The following is a 16,029-nucleotide window of genomic DNA, read 5'->3' as shown; positions in this document are numbered from 1 at the left end:
ACTCTCAAATCCAACTGGATGTGGACAAACCACTACCAACCTTAGGACTTGCATGTTATCAGCAGCTATGTAGGAGAAATCAGAGGGAAGCATCAAACTTGAAAACAGGGTAATTCTAAAATAACCATCACCTAATGCTAGAAAATTCAGAAGACCAATCTGATAACATAACCAATCTGATAACCAATCTGAGTAAATACAAATACTCAAAAGTAGCTTGGAATATCTCCTCTCCAGAACAGGACTTATGCTGGGGACAAAGTACTGGGTACAGAGTTACAATCTGAGCAGACAGAAGTAACAGAAATGAAAGGGAAGAGAAAGTCTAGATAAAAGTAGGGGAGAGGAATAATCATGAAAACTTAGAAAGCAAGTTGCCATACAGTTTTCAGTGCGTATCAGGGGTTGGCCAACTTGTCTCGTAAAGGGCCCAGATAGCAAATTTTTAGCTTTACAGATCGCATTGTCTCTGTCATGTATTCGCCTGTGTTTGTTTGTTTGGTTGGTTGTTTACAACTCTTCAAAAATGTAAAAACCATTGTTAGTTCAGTGGAGTCCAAACAAAAATAGGACCTGGGCCAGATGTGACCCACAGGCTACAATTTACAGAGTCCTGAGCTCTGGCCCAATGAAAGCAACAGAAGAAGGAGCTGCGTGGATTTAGAAAAGCACATTAAACAGAAACATAGGGAACATAGGGAAACAGGTCACATGAAAGCAAGCAAGCAACAAAAGTCTGTTGAGGTTAAATGCCTTACAAAATAAAATGAGGAGAATGCCACTTCTATAGACAAGCACACTCCCAAAAAGGGATAGAAAATACACAAGGAAAGTAGGTCACACCTGTGATTGACTATTTCAAAATGAGCTAAACCACATTAAGAAAATTAGATGCCAGATATTCAAGAGTAACATAAATTAGAATTAGAAAAAAAAATAGAAGTGAGGTGGCATAACTCAAGAAAGAGTAGGTAAGTAAAAACATAATTTTCAAAATAAAGCGTGACTAATGAAGAAACAAGCTCAAGGAAAAACAAACACAAAACAAAAAGAAACGAAGAGAGAGTAAAATAGAAGTCAGGAGAGAGTGATGAACAGAAGGAAGTTCTAACTGATGAGTAATGCAGTTCTAACTGATGAAAAAGAAAACCAAAGAAAGACAATGGAGCAAATACAAAAGAGTGGAATTCAAGAAATGTTTGGGGAGTTAAAAAAAAATCTTTTAGGCATCTGGACAGAAAGAATACATGACCTATCAGAGGACAATTAAATTATGATCAGACTTTTGCACAGTCCCATTTTATGCCAGAGGGAATTGAAGTAATTTATTTGAGATATTCAAGGTAAGAAAATGTAATTCAAGGAATTTATAGTTAGCAAAAGTTAACTTTAAACATGATGGCACACCCAAGCTGGTATCAACATATATGCAACCAGGGAATGTTGCTTCCTTGATCCTGAGAGCTACTAGAAAATGAGCTTTCGACATCCTAAATGACCAAGGGAGATGCAACCCAATGGTTAAGTGGTGAACAACAAATGCTAGGAACTAAGACGAGGTGAGAGTTAAAAGGAGAAGATTTTATTTTTGTAATGGCTACATGTTCTGACACTGTAGCTAGTCTATAATCATAAGTCAAAAATAAGGGAGAATAGGGGTACTGTATGCAAAAATAAATGTTTCGATAATTATTATTCTTGATGATACCATTATTCTTGTTATGCTGAGACTAATGTAATATTGGATAAAGCAAATGAATAATCATGAGAAATTATAATCCTATCATCCCGTGTCCTTAAGAACCAGAAAATTAGTGTGGATTAAAGGACACACTGATGTAAAATAGAAGAAGTATATAAAGTCTTATGTTTCTAAACTTTAATTGGAAAAACTCAGTTTAAACTCAAAAGGCATTTTCTCTCTGTTGTAGTTCTACCCACTGAAGAAGTCTAGAGACATTGCAGTAGGGGTGCTTGTTAGCACCCCTAATGTCCCGATTAGGATTTTGAGAAAAATACTTTTTTGCACTTCAAGAAACAAGGGGTTCTTGAAAACCTAGTTGATTCCTGGACTGAGGTAGGATGCATATCAATTGAGCCTGAAACATGTTGATGTAACCAAATAGGAAGCGACCAAAGACTAATAGGCTCATGTCAAATGGATTCAGGAATCAAATTGAAGAGGCTCCAGCAGACCAAAGATGAAGACAATCTGAGATTCAATAAAGGTAAGAGTTTCAGTGAATTGAAACCCACCAAATACACGTGAATGTATGAATTCATAAAGATATTTTAAAAAATAACAAAAGTGGGGCACCTCAGTCGGTTAAGCATCTGACTCTTGGTTTCGGCTCATGTCATCATCTCATAGTTCATGAGCTTGAGCCCCCTGACAGGCTCTGTGCTGACTTTGCAGAGCTTGCTTGGGATTTTCTCTCTCCCTTTCTCTTTGCATCTCCTCTGCATGTGCACACACTCTCTCTCTCATAATAAATCAACTTAAATAAATAAATAATAAATAATAAAAGTCGGTGACTTCTGAGGTTGACAGAGAACCAAATTGTTATCTTGAAAAGTAGGTAAAGGATCAAATATTATGTATTTCTTAAATAAACTCTATGACTGTGTAACCAACAGAGTGTGAGGGGAAGCATCCACTTATAATCTCATTCCAACTAACAAGTAAAAACCCAATGATAGAATTCAAATATTACTATTTTGCAGCTCTAATGAACAAAAGGATATGGGCATTAAGTATTTGTGATGGCTAAGATAAAATACAGATATCTAGGCACTACATATCTCCGAATAAAAGAACTCCCTCCCTCTAGAGTCTTGCCAAAGGATGGAATCTACTTAGTCTGATCAAACCTCTAGATTCAGAATGGAAGCGGCAAGATGGCGGCTTAGGAGGACACTGGGCTCACCGCGCGTCCTGCTGATCACTTAGATTCCACCTACACCTGCCTAAATAACCCAGAAAACCGCCAGAGGATTAGCAGAACGGAGTCTCCGCAGCCAAGAGGCCCACGGAAGAGGGTAGGAAGGGCAGCGAGGCGGTGCGCGCTCCACGGACTGGCGGGAGGGAGCCGGGCGGAGGGGCGGCTCGCCGGCCAAGCAGAGCCCCCGAGTCTGGCTGGCAAAAGTGGAGGGGCCTGACAGACTGTGTTCCCACAACAAGCGCGACTTAGCGTCTGGGAGGTCATAAGTTAACAGCTCTGCTCGGAAAGCGGGAAGGCTGGAGGACAAAGGGAGGGAGAGCTGCTGAGCCCCCTGACGACAGAGCTCAGCTTGGTGGGGAACAAAGGCGCTCGCCAGCGCCATCTCCCCCGCCCATCCCCCAGCCAAAATCCCAAAGAGAACCAGTTCCTGCCAGGGAACTTGCTCGCTCCGCGCAAACACCCAACTCTGTGCTTCTGCGGAGCCAAACCTCCGGCAGCGGATCTGACTCCCTCCCGCTGCCACAGGGCCCCTCCTGAAGAGGATCACCTAAGGAGAAGCGATCTAAGCCTGCCCCTCCTGCCCCCGTGCACCTTGCCTACCCACCCCAGCTAATACGCCAGATCCCCAGCATCACAAGCCTGGCAGTGTGCAAGTAGCCCAGACGGGCCACACCACCCCACAGTGAATCCCGCCCCTAGGAGAGGGGAAGAGAAGGCACACACCAGTCTGACTGTGGCCCCAGCGGTGGGCTGGGGGCAGACATCAGGTCTGACTGCGGCCCCGCCTACCAACTCCAGTTATACACCACAACACAGGGGAAGTGCCCTGCAGGTCCTCACCACTCCAGGGACTATCCAAAATGACCAAGCGGAAGAATTCCCCTCAGAAGAATCTCCAGGAAATAACAACAGCTAATGAGCTGATCAAAAAGGATTTAAATAATATAACAGAAAGTGAATTTAGAATAATAGTCATAAAATTAATCGCTGGGCTTGAAAACAGTATACAGGACAGCAGAGAATCTCTTGCTACAGAGATCAAGGGACTAAGGAACAGTCACGAGGAGCTGAAAAACCCTTTAAACGAAATGCATAACAAAATGGAAACCACCACAGCTTGGCTTGAAGAGGCAGAAGAGAGAATAGGTGAACTAGAGGATAAAGTTATGGAAAAAGAGGAAGCTGAGAAAAAGAGAGATAAAAAAATCCAGGAGTATGAGGGGAAAATTAGAGAACTAAGTGATACACTAAAAAGAAATAATATATGCATAATTGGTATCCCAGAGGAGGAAGAGAGAGGGAAAGGTGCTGAAGGGGTACTTGAAGAAATAATAGCTGAGAACTTCCCTGAACTGGGGAAGGAAAAAGGCATTGAAATCCAAGAGGCACAGAGAACTCCCTTCAGACGTAACTTGAATCGATCTTCTGCACGACATATCATAGTGAAACTGGCAAAATACAAGGATAAAGAGAAAATTCTGAAAGCAGCAAGGGGTAAACGTGCCCTCACATATAAAGGGAGACCTATAAGACTCCTGACTGATCTCTCTTTTGAAACTTGGCAGGCCAGAAAGAATTGGCAGGAGATTTTCAGGGTGCTAGACAGAAAAAATATGCAGCCGAGAATCCTTTACCCAGCAAGTCTGTCATTTAGAATAGAAGGAGAGATAAAGGTTTTCCCAAACAAACAAAAACTGAAGGAATTTGTCACCACTAAACCAGCCCTACAAGAGATCCTAAGGGGGACCCTGTGAGACAAAGTCCCAGACACATCACTACAAGCATAAAACATACAGACATCACAATGACTCTCAACCCGTATCTTTCTATAATAACACTGAATGTAAATGGATTAAATGCACCAACCAAAAGACATAGGGTATCAGAATGGATAAAAAAACAAGACCCAACTATTTGCTGTCTACAAGAGACTCATTTTAGACCTGAGGACACCTTTAGATTGAGAGTGAGGGGATGGAGAACTATTTATCATGCGACTGGAAGCCAAAAGAAAGCTGGAGTAGCCATACTTATATCAGACAAACTAGACTTTAAATTAAAGGCTGTAACAAGAGATGAAGAAGGACATTATATAATAGTTACAGGGTCTATCCATCAGGAAGAGCTAACAATTATAAATGTCTATGCGCCGAATACCGGAGCCCCCAAATATATAAAACAATTACTCATAAACATAAGCAACCTTATTGATAAGAATGTGGTAACTGCAGGGGACTTTAACACCCCACTTACAGAAATGGACAGATCATCTAGACACATGGTCAATAAAGAAACAAGGGCCCTGAATGAGACATTGGATCAGATGGACTTGACAGATATATTTAGAACGCTGCATCCCAAAGCAACAGAATATACTTTCTTCTCAAGTGCACATGGAACATTCTCCAAGATAGATCATATACTGGGTCACAAAACAGCCCTTCATAAGTTTACAAGAATTGAAATTATACCATGCATACTTTCAGACCACAATGCTATGAAGCTTGAAATCAACCACAGGAAAAAGTCTGGAAAACCTCCAAAGGCATGGAGGTTAAAGAACACCCTACTAACGAATGAGTGGGTCAACCAGGCAATTAGAGAAGAAATTAAAAAATATATGGAAACAAACGAAAATGAAAATACAACAATCCAAACGCTTTGGGACGCAGCGAAGGCAGTCCTGAGAGGAAAATACATTGCAATCCAGGCCTATCTCAAGAAACAAGAAAAATCCCAAATACAAAATCTAACAGCACACCTAAAGGAACTAGAAGCAGAACAGCAAAGGCAGCCTAAACCCAGCAGAAGAAGAGAAATAATAAAGATCAGAGCAGAAATAAACAATATAGAATCTAAAAAAAACTGTAGAGCAGATCAACGAAACCAAGAGCTGGTTTTTTGAAAAAATAAACAAAATTGACAAACCTCTAGCCAGGCTTCTCAAAAAGAAAAGGGAGATGACCCAAATAGATAAAATCATGAATGAAAATGGAATGATTACAACCAATCCCTCAGAGATACAAACAATTATCAGGGAATACTATGAAAAATTATATGCCAACAAATTGGACAACCTGGAAGAAATGGACAAATTCCTGAACACCCACACTCTTCCAAAACTCAATCAGGAGGAAATAGAAAGCTTGAACAGACCCATAACCAGCGAAGAAATTGAATCGGTTATCAAAAATCTCCCAACAAATAAGAGTCCAGGACCAGATGGCTTCCCAGGGGAGTTCTACCAGACGTTTAAAGCAGAGATAATACCTATCCTTCTCAAGCTATTCCAAGCAATAGAAAGGGAAGGAAAACTTCCAGACTCATTCTATGAAGCCAGTATTACTTTGATTCCTAAACCAGACAGAGACCCAGTCAAAAAAGAGAACTACAGGCCAATATCCCTGATGAATATGGATGCAAAAATTCTCAATAAGATACTAGCAAATCGAATTCAACGGCATATAAAAAGAATTATTCACCATGATCAAGTGGGATTCATTCCTGGGATGCAGGGCTGGTTCAACATTCGCAAATCAATCAATGTGATACATCACATTAACAAAAAAAAAGAGAAGAACCATATGATTCTGTCAATCGATGCAGAAAAGGCCTTTGACAAAATCCAGCACCCTTTCTTAATAAAAACCCTTGAGAAAGTCGGGATAGAAGGAACATACTTAAAGATCATAAAAGCCATTTATGAAAAGCCCACAGCTAACATCATCCTCAACGGGGAAAAACTGAGAGCTTTTTCCCTGAGATCAGGAACACGACAAGGATGCCCACTCTCACCGCTGCTGTTTAACATAGTGCTGGAAGTTCTAGCATCAGCAATCAGACAACAAAAGGAAATCAAAGGCATCAAAATTGGCAAAGACGAAGTCAAGCTTTCGCTTTTTGCAGATGACACGATATTATACATGGAAAATCCGATAGACTCCACCAAAAGTCTACTAGAACTGATACATGAATTCAGCAAAGTTGCAGGATACAAAATCAATGTACAGAAATCAGTTGCATTCTTATACACTAACAATGAAGCAACAGAAAGACAAATAAAGAAACTGATCCCATTCACAATTGCACCAAGAAGCATAAAATACCTAGGAATAAATCTAACCAAAGATGTAAAGGATCTGTATGCTGAAAACTATAGAAAGCTTATGAAGGAAATTGAAGAAGATTTAAAGAAATGGAAAGACATTCCCTGCTCATGGATTGGAAAAATAAATATTGTCAAAATGTCAATACTACCCAAAGCTATCTACACATTCAATGCAATCCCAATCAAAATTGCACCAGCATTCTTCTCGAAACTAGAACAAACAATCCTAAAATTCATATGGAACCACAAAAGGTCCCGAATAGCCAAAGGAATTTTGAAGAAGAAGACCAAAGCAGGAGGCATCACAATCCCAGACTTTAGCCTCTACTACAAAGCTGTCATCATCAAGACAGCATGGTATTGGCACAGAAACAGACACATAGACCAATGGAATAGAATAGAAACCCCAGAACTAGACCCACAAACGTATGGCCAACTCATCTTTGACAAAGCGGGAAAGAACATCCAATGGAAAAAAGACAGCCTCTTTAACAAATGGTGCTGGGAGAACTGGACAGCAACATGCAGAAGGTTGAAACTAGACCACTTTCTCACACCATTCACAAAAATAAACTCCAAATGGATAAAGGACCTAAATGTGAGACAGGAAACCATCAAAACCTTAGAGGAGAAAGCAGGAAAAGACCTCTCTGACCTCAGCCGTAGCAATCTCTTACTCGACACATCCCCAAAGGCAAGGGAATTAAAAGCAAAAGTGAATTACTGGGACCTTATGAAGATAAAAAGCTTCTGCACAGCAAAGGAAACAACCAACAAAACTAAAAGGCAACCAACGGAATGGGAAAAGATATTCGCAAATGACATATCGGACAAAGGGCTAGTATCCAAAATCTATAAAGAGCTCACCAAACTCCACACCCAAAAAACAAATAACCCAGTGAAGAAATGGGCAGAAAACATGAATAGACACTTCTCTAAAGAAGACATCCGGATGGCCAACAGGCACATGAAAAGATGTTCAGCGTCGCTCCTTATCAGGGAAATACAAATCAAAACCACACTCAGGTATCACCTCACGCCAGTCAGAGTGGCCAAAATGAACAAATCAGGAGACTATAGATGCTGGAGAGGATGTGGAGAAACGGGAACCCTCTTGCACTGTTGGTGGGAATGCAAATTGGTGCAGCCGCTCTGGAAAGCAGTGTGGAGGTTCCTCAGAAAATTAAAAATAGACCTACCCTATGACCCAGCAATAGCACTGCTAGGAATTTATCCAAGGGATACAGGAGTACTGATGCATAGGGCCACTTGTACCCCAATGTTCATAGCAGCACTCTCAACAATAGCCAAATTATGGAAAGAGCCTAAATGTCCATCAACTGATGAATGGATAAAGAAATTGTGGTTTATATACACAATGGAGTATTACATGGCAATGAGAAAGAATGAAATATGGCCTTTTGTAGCAACGTGGATGGAACTGGAGAGTGTGATGCTAAGTGAAATAAGCCATACAGAGAAAGACAGATACCATATGGTTTCACTCTTATGTGGACCCTGAGAAATTAACAGGAACCCATGGGGGAGGGGAAGGAAAAAAAAAAACACAGGTTAGAGTGGGAGAGAGCCAAAGCATAAGAGACTCTTAAAAGCTGAGAACTAACTGGGGGTTGATGGGGGGTGGGAGGGAGGAGAGGGTGGGTGATGGGTATTGAGGAGGGCACCTTTTGGGATGAGCACTGGGTGTTGTATGGAAACTAATTTGTCAATAAATTTCTTAAAAAAAAAAACAAAAAAAAAACAAACCTCTAGATTCAAATGCCAGTTTGCAGCAACAGAGCAAAGAAACAGTTCAGTCCAACTAATGATAATTCATTAAGCTATATATTTGTTGCATGTAGTTTTCTTTATCTGTCTTTTATTTAACAATTAAAAAAAGCTTTAAAAATGAGTGAATTTAGGGGCACCCAGGTGATGCATTCAGTTGAGTGTCTGACTCTTGGTTTCGGCTCAGGTCATCATCTCATGGTTTGGTTCCTGAGTTTGAATCCTGCATTGGGCTCTCAGCTGACAGAGGAGAGCCTGCTTGAGGTTCTATCTCTCTCCCTCTCTCTCTGCCCTTTCCCAGCTCATGTTCTCTCTCAAAATAAATAAACATCTTAAAAAAATAAGTGAATTTATCTCTGACAGTGTTCTTTGAAAATTGATTAGATGACTTTTTCTTCATGAAATTTTATGTAACCTAAATATTAGCATTCAAGATATTGACATTCCAAACCACAATGAGCCACAATATAGCAAGAGGAATAGAATAAAATTATGTTTAATGTAGTCAAAGGGCTTCAATTAAGTGAATTGCTTCCCCTACAAAAGAGGATATTTATTTATTAATTTTTGCTGTGAACCTAGTTTACTAATAAGAAAGTAATCGGTCAACAGTGATAAATACTCTTGGAGATACAAGATTATTTATAAAAGATACACCTCTGTTGTCAGTTTGCAACCATAATTCTGGGCAGAGAAAACAATGAACAATGAAAGATTGCATAAAATTAAGCAGTACAGTGTATGACACTACTTGTGAACGCTATGTGAGTTTAGAGGACTGGAAAATTAGTGAGGGACTGGGTCATCAAAGACTTCTTGGCAGATAATGGACTTGGAACTAGGGCTTGAGGATATGGGTAGGATTTAGAGATGGAAGGATAATAGAAAATAGAAAAAATCTCAGGAAAAAGGCGTATGTTAAAAATGCAGTTAGATGTGTCAGCAAAAATACTTTTCTAGTAGGAAAAGCATCCTTTATGGTTATTGAAATGGAGACAACGTCTGATTTCATACACATGACTTATCTGCACAATTACAATGTAAACAATTACATTATGTTCAAACCCTATATAATTGCCTTTGTGTGGGTAAAATTGCCTTTGTTTTTACATTATACACATATAGTATATATTTGCATTTATGTATTTATCAAGGGAGTGAGGAAGAGGTTAACAATTCCAAAACTCATGTGCTTGGGAATTAGGGTTTTGATTCTTGTTTGGTTTGGCTTGGTTTGACTTTTTAAATCTGAAGGAGAGAGAAAAGGAGAAAGGCAGAGAGAGGAGAGAGAGAGAGAGAGAGAGAGAGAGAGAGAGAGAGAGAGATTTAGTCACAAGGTGTGAGATACAATAGGGCAGAGAGGATGCTTGACAGTAATTCATCTAAGTAATTCACCTAAGGAATGGAGCCACCACTCTAAGCTGTTATTAGCATGTGGAAGGCAGTCTTCTAGCCTATCAGCGTATGAAAGGTAGGCCACAAATCTATAAACTCAGATTCCTATATATACAACTACATGCAAATCTACACCTATTCATGGAAAAATAAATGATGAAGTCTGGGCTTCCTTAGTTAACATGTGAACCATAAGATCAACAGCAACAAAGTAGAAACTATACTAAGGAAGTAAGGAGTGTGAAATAAAATAATAAAGCAAATCTCATTTATGCAAAGTGATTAGGTATGATTGTTTTATGTTGACTTCTCCATTTGGAATTCAGAGTGAAGGCTGTCTGACTTGATCAGAGGCTGTTCACTTCCTGCTCAGAGTTAACAGCTGAAGCTGTTAGCATGGTTTTTGGGACATTGCATTCATGCCTTCACCTCTTGGTCCCCACCTCCCAACTACCCAGTTTATACCTCCTTAGAAAACATACTCCGAAAGCCTCCATAGCTTTTGTGCACCATTGGCTTTCTGCCTTTTGGAGTGCATATTATGTCTCATTTAAGAGAAAAAAATGCATCTTACCTGGTTCATTCTCAAGTTTACTGGTTTGGATTTTTATCTCAATCTGAATTATAACAATACCAGTACCTCATCTAGCTGCTATCTGGCTTTTGAGCAGTACTCATCATTTCTTAACCTCCCCCATAGTAAATGTGACATAACTGTCATTTCAATACTGACACTTGCTTACAAGTCTCTGGTAATCTGAGTAATGGCAACTTCCCCCACTTAATGTCTAGCCATGGATATGCCAGCAAAGAGTCTGAACTTTTATAATTTCCTAGCTGTTGGATTAATGAATTACAAAATTGCCAATTTCCACAGACCCCAACTATGCTGTGCACATCCTAGGGGATAGCTAGCTTAAATTTAAGTAAAATGTGGTAAAGGCTTAGCCTTGGGAGAGGTAAACAGATTTGCAATGGAGTTGTCACCGGCATAAGAATATAGTTCAGAGCTAGCAGTCCTGGAGAGGATTTGTTCTGGTCTTTTCCTGTTTTCAGTTAGCAATTTAAGGACCAGGTAAGTTCACTGACTTTTATAAAGTAACATAGAGCTACCAAAGAAATAAAAGACCTAGGTCAACTCCACAACCCTTTTTGTCTACTTTTTTTTTCTTTTAATGAAAAAAAACAATATTTCCTTTATTTTCTTCATATTCTACCTGCTCATTTACATCTTTTGGACTGTCTCTGGTCTCTGTATAGTGCTTTTATGAAACTACACCTGGATCTCCTCAGGATGCAATAGGAAATTTTCATGCCTCCACAAATCTTGATCCCAAACTGAATTAGCCTGAACACCAATAACAAAAATATTCAGTTATTGTTGAATAGTGGATAGTGGGATATAATGCCTTGATCCCCTTTTCCATTGTGATACTGGCATCTCCTTTGAGTTTGTGTTGAGGGGAAAAGATGCTGGGAGCAGCAGAGAAGGGTTTTCTCCCCATGCAAAAGGAGAGTACCATTTACTAGTGCACCACTAGAGGGCAATGTGGAGCTATTTTTCTGCACATGCTCAGAGCTCTTACACTTTAAAACCAGTAAATCACAAAAGAATTGCCTAGAATTGCTCCCTCTATAGAAGAATCAAATGAGTTAAACACATTTAATACCATAATGAATTGCAAATGAATTAACCATTAATTGTGGTCAGACCCCATTGTTACATTGTTACATTGTTACATTTAATGACAATTATGACAGCAAATTTATTTTTTGGCTTTATTTAAATGATGCAGATACATGGTTTGAAAATGTATCAGTTGCCTCGGGAAAATAAAGTATAGTAGTATTTTCTCATTTCAATTCACTTTGATCGAATCATACTAAAATAACTTGGATTTTGGTGGATATCCATGGGAATTATTTTTAATTCAGGAAAATTCGAATGGTTACACAGATTTCAAATTGTTGATCAGATTTTTATCACTATTTGGCCAACTTTTCTTACAGAATACATTGGATTGGGAAAAATAAGGCTGAAAAATACTTAATAACTCTTTGAGAATCTAAAACACATGGCTACTAACCAGTATCTTCGTTGTGGCTACAAAAAAAAAAGTGAATAAATGCACATTTACTGATTATAAGGGTTGTAAAGACAAGGGATGGGTAATAGAGAGAATTCTTGGTTCTCCTTCCCTACACACCTGGTAGGTGAGAGACCCATTATTCTAAGACCTTTTGTTGAGGCTTTCCTGAAGGTAGTGAGATGAATGGCTCTCTGGGATTGAGGGACTGAATCAAAAGATCTGTGGAAAGCTCCTCAGGGACTAAACCAAGATGCTGTACTTGGTAACAAAAGCCAGTGAGAAGAACATCATTATTTTTAATTAATATTTGGTGTGAATTAAATGCCACTGGCACGTGCCAGATTGACAGGTTGCAGTCCTTCATTCATTATAGATTATGTACTTCATCAGTGGACCTATCCATGCCAAGTGCTTGTCGGGGCCCAGTCTTCATGTCCCTGCATCTTTTGCCCTCCCCATTAGCACTGCCAACAAGTCAATTAGAGAAAATTAGAGTGGTAGCTGTTTTCCTAATGCAGAAGCCTGCTCATTGCCGTGAACCAGGCTATCACATGCATAGAGTACAGGCCACTGGATTGCTGTCCGATGGTAAATGTTATTGGACACCTTTGACCCCACTGGACCTGAACCATTTAATTAAGTATAATGGGTGTATAGCAAATAGAGCTGATTGCATTGATCTGTTAAAAGGATGAGTAATTCATATTCGAGAAAGATGCAATTTATATAATATATTCAATACTCAATTCTACTTCATTACATATACTTCTTTGCAAATTTAATTAATAGCTAATCTAACCAGCACCCTTATGAAGATTTTGGTTTGTTTCATTTTGTTTTTCCTTTTCTAGTAACATTGTCCAAAGAATAGTCAGATTATACTATGACTTGCTTATTAACCAGTCTTGTAATACCAGATACTCAGCTAGTCTGTGTGAGTATTTGAGTCCAAAAAGAAGAGTTAAGAGAATTTTTTTTAACCTACCAAAGTCTATCACCAGGAAAGAAGTTAGGTAAAAACAAACTTAGTAGGAAATGTTTTCTTGCTTGGCAGATAGAAGATGCTTAACAAAAATTCGCTGAATTGATGAATGTATGAGACACAGCAAGGTTACATTACTTCATTAAGTCTAAACAGCAAGCCCTTAATCAATCTCAATGTAGAGTTCAGATTTCTTGATTCCAACTTGCATTTTCTGATACTTGCAGGTTCATGAAAAACTAGTCCAAAGAGATTGTGCAACAATTCCCCTTCTCACTTGCAAATTCATATTCAATTATTCTTCATTCATTCATTTATTCATTTATGAACTATCACTGAGCATCTTCTGTGTTTAAGAGACAGTTTTAAGTTTTCTAGGTATACTCTAGAAAGAATATGAAAAGATTATGGAAAAAAAAGCCCTTATTTGCATTGATGACTTTTCTTCTTTTTTCCCGTTTTATTAAGAAGTAATTGATACATATTATTGCATAAGTTGAAGCCATATAGCATGATGACATGACTTATACATATTGTGAAATGATTAACATATAGGTTCAGCTAACATCCATCTCATGTAGATACAACAAAAAAAAAAAAAGAAAAAAAGGAAAATAAAATCTTGTGCTGAGAGCTCTTAGGATTTATTCTCTTAACGACTTTCCTGGATATCCTACAGCAGCCTTAGTTCTAGTCATCATGTGGTATGTAACATCCCTAGTACATATTTATCCTATAATTAGAAGTTTATACCTTTTGACCATCTTCTTCCAATGCCTCCTCCCCTACTCTTTTCCTATGGTGACCACAAGTCTGATCTCTTTTTTTAAATTTTTGTTTAATGTTTATTTATGTTTGAGAGAGAGAGAGAGAGAGAGAGAGAGAGAGAGAGAGAGAGAACGAGTGGGAGAGGGGCAGAAAGACAGAGAGAGGGATACACAGACTTGGAAGCAGGATCCAGGCTCTAAGCTGTCAGCACAGAGCCCAACGCGGGGCTCAAACTCATGAATGGTGAGATCATGACCTGAGCCGAAGTCGGACGCTTATCCAACGGAGCCACCCAGGTGCCCCATCTTTTTCATGAGCTTTTTTTAAGGTTCCAAATATAAATGAGATCATATAATATTTGTCTTTGTCAGACTTCTTTCATCTAGCATGTCTCAAGGGCCATCCGTGTTGTTGCAAATGGTAGAATTTCCTCATTTTTTATGGCTGAATAATGATATGGGCACTTAGATTATTTCCTTGTCTTGGCTATGGTAAATAATGCCATTATGAACATGGCAGGAGGGGGCAGTAAGTAATGCTATTACATAGATTGCTTTGAGTTAGCGTTTTCATTTCTTTTGGTTATATTCCAGAAGTAGAATTGCTGGATAATATGGTAATTCTATTTTTAATGTCTTGAAGATCCTCCATTCTGTTTTTCATTGTGGCTGTACAACTGACAGTTCTACCAACATTGCAGAAGTATTCCCTTCTCTCCACATCCATGCCAGCATTTGGTATCTCTCGTCTTTCTGACACCGGCCATTTGAGGAATATTTTAATGAAGAAGCTGTGTTGGAAGCTTAAAAACCGTCACAGTAAAGTGTTCTAGAATCAGAGAGGCTTTGCGGAGAAGACGACAGTTTTGCTGAATCTTCTGGTGACGAAAGGTTGAGAAGAAAGAGTGGAATAAACAAGTGCAAGCTCATAGTGGTTGTAGTATCACACACACTAGGAGCAAAGCTTAAAGACAGCAACAGTTTCTTCTCTTCCTGGTACTAACATTTATTGGGTGCCTAATTAGGTGCTTTCTTGACTAACCCACATCCCTTATTTTATGTAATCTGTACCTTAATCCAGTGTCTGACAGGTAGTAAGTACTCAATTAATATTTGTTGAATGGAAGAATAATTATCCCCCTTTTATAAGTATAGGGGATAATTTTTAATTCCAAAGTTCAGCCTCTTACACTCTGCACTACTTGCCTTTTACAAGAAGAGGTGGCAGCTTGAACATTTTTTACACATTTTGAATTGGGCCGTTAGGGATATTAAATCCTTAGAACCATGTGGTCCAGGAAACATGAAAAGAGGTTGAAAGTGGGTATACCTCAGATGCTATTGTAATTGTCCAGACAAAAATCACAAGGGCCTGGCCTGGAGTGGTTTAGTACAAATGAAGAGAAAAAAGATGGGTGTGAATAATATACTTTGTAGCTGTGTGGGGAAAGGGAAAAATCAAGAATGACTCCAAGATTTTGAGTCCGACAGTGAGATGAACTTATTGCTGGGACTAAGAAGTCAAGGAGGGAGAGAAAAATTTCTGTTTCTGTCTTGTTTGGTATAGCGAGGAAGTGCCATCACTGATAAAACAGATTGGATTTGGTCTTCGTGTAAGAATTGTATATAAGTAACCTGTGGTATGGTGAACACTTACTTTAAGTCTTGGGAAAGCAGTGCATCTACTCCTCCAGATACTCTCCCAAATAACCGGTTTCCTATTTTTTCCCCCACTGAATTAACTAGTTGTCTTGAGGTTAATTAGGCTCATACTACAGAGTATCTTCTTAGAGTTATTGGTTGGCTCTACCTTGGTGAATCATACCAAATTTATGCAGTATCTTGCATCACACTGAAGAAAAGCAAGCTGTTTCATGTATACAGTGCTTAGATTTAAAAAATATATATTTTTAATCAAGTAGTCAGCAATATCCCAAAGTGGATAGGGCAGGGGTAA

The 16,029-nt window shown here is 39.0% G+C and overlaps 1 protein-coding gene across 4 annotated transcripts in view; it reads right to left on the bottom strand.

Annotated features, from left to right (window-relative positions):
* DCC (DCC netrin 1 receptor) overlaps positions 1-16,029 on the bottom strand; it is a 1,150,608-nt gene that overhangs the window by 133,899 nt on the left and 1,000,680 nt on the right. The gene's annotated exons all lie outside the window — the stretch shown is intronic.

Source organism: Felis catus, chromosome D3 (genome assembly GCF_018350175.1).
Source record: "Felis catus isolate Fca126 chromosome D3, F.catus_Fca126_mat1.0, whole genome shotgun sequence".
Classification (NCBI taxonomy): Eukaryota; Metazoa; Chordata; class Mammalia; order Carnivora; family Felidae; genus Felis; species Felis catus.
Note: the sequence above shows the minus strand (reverse complement) of the source record. Positions and strands in the feature narration are given on the sequence as shown.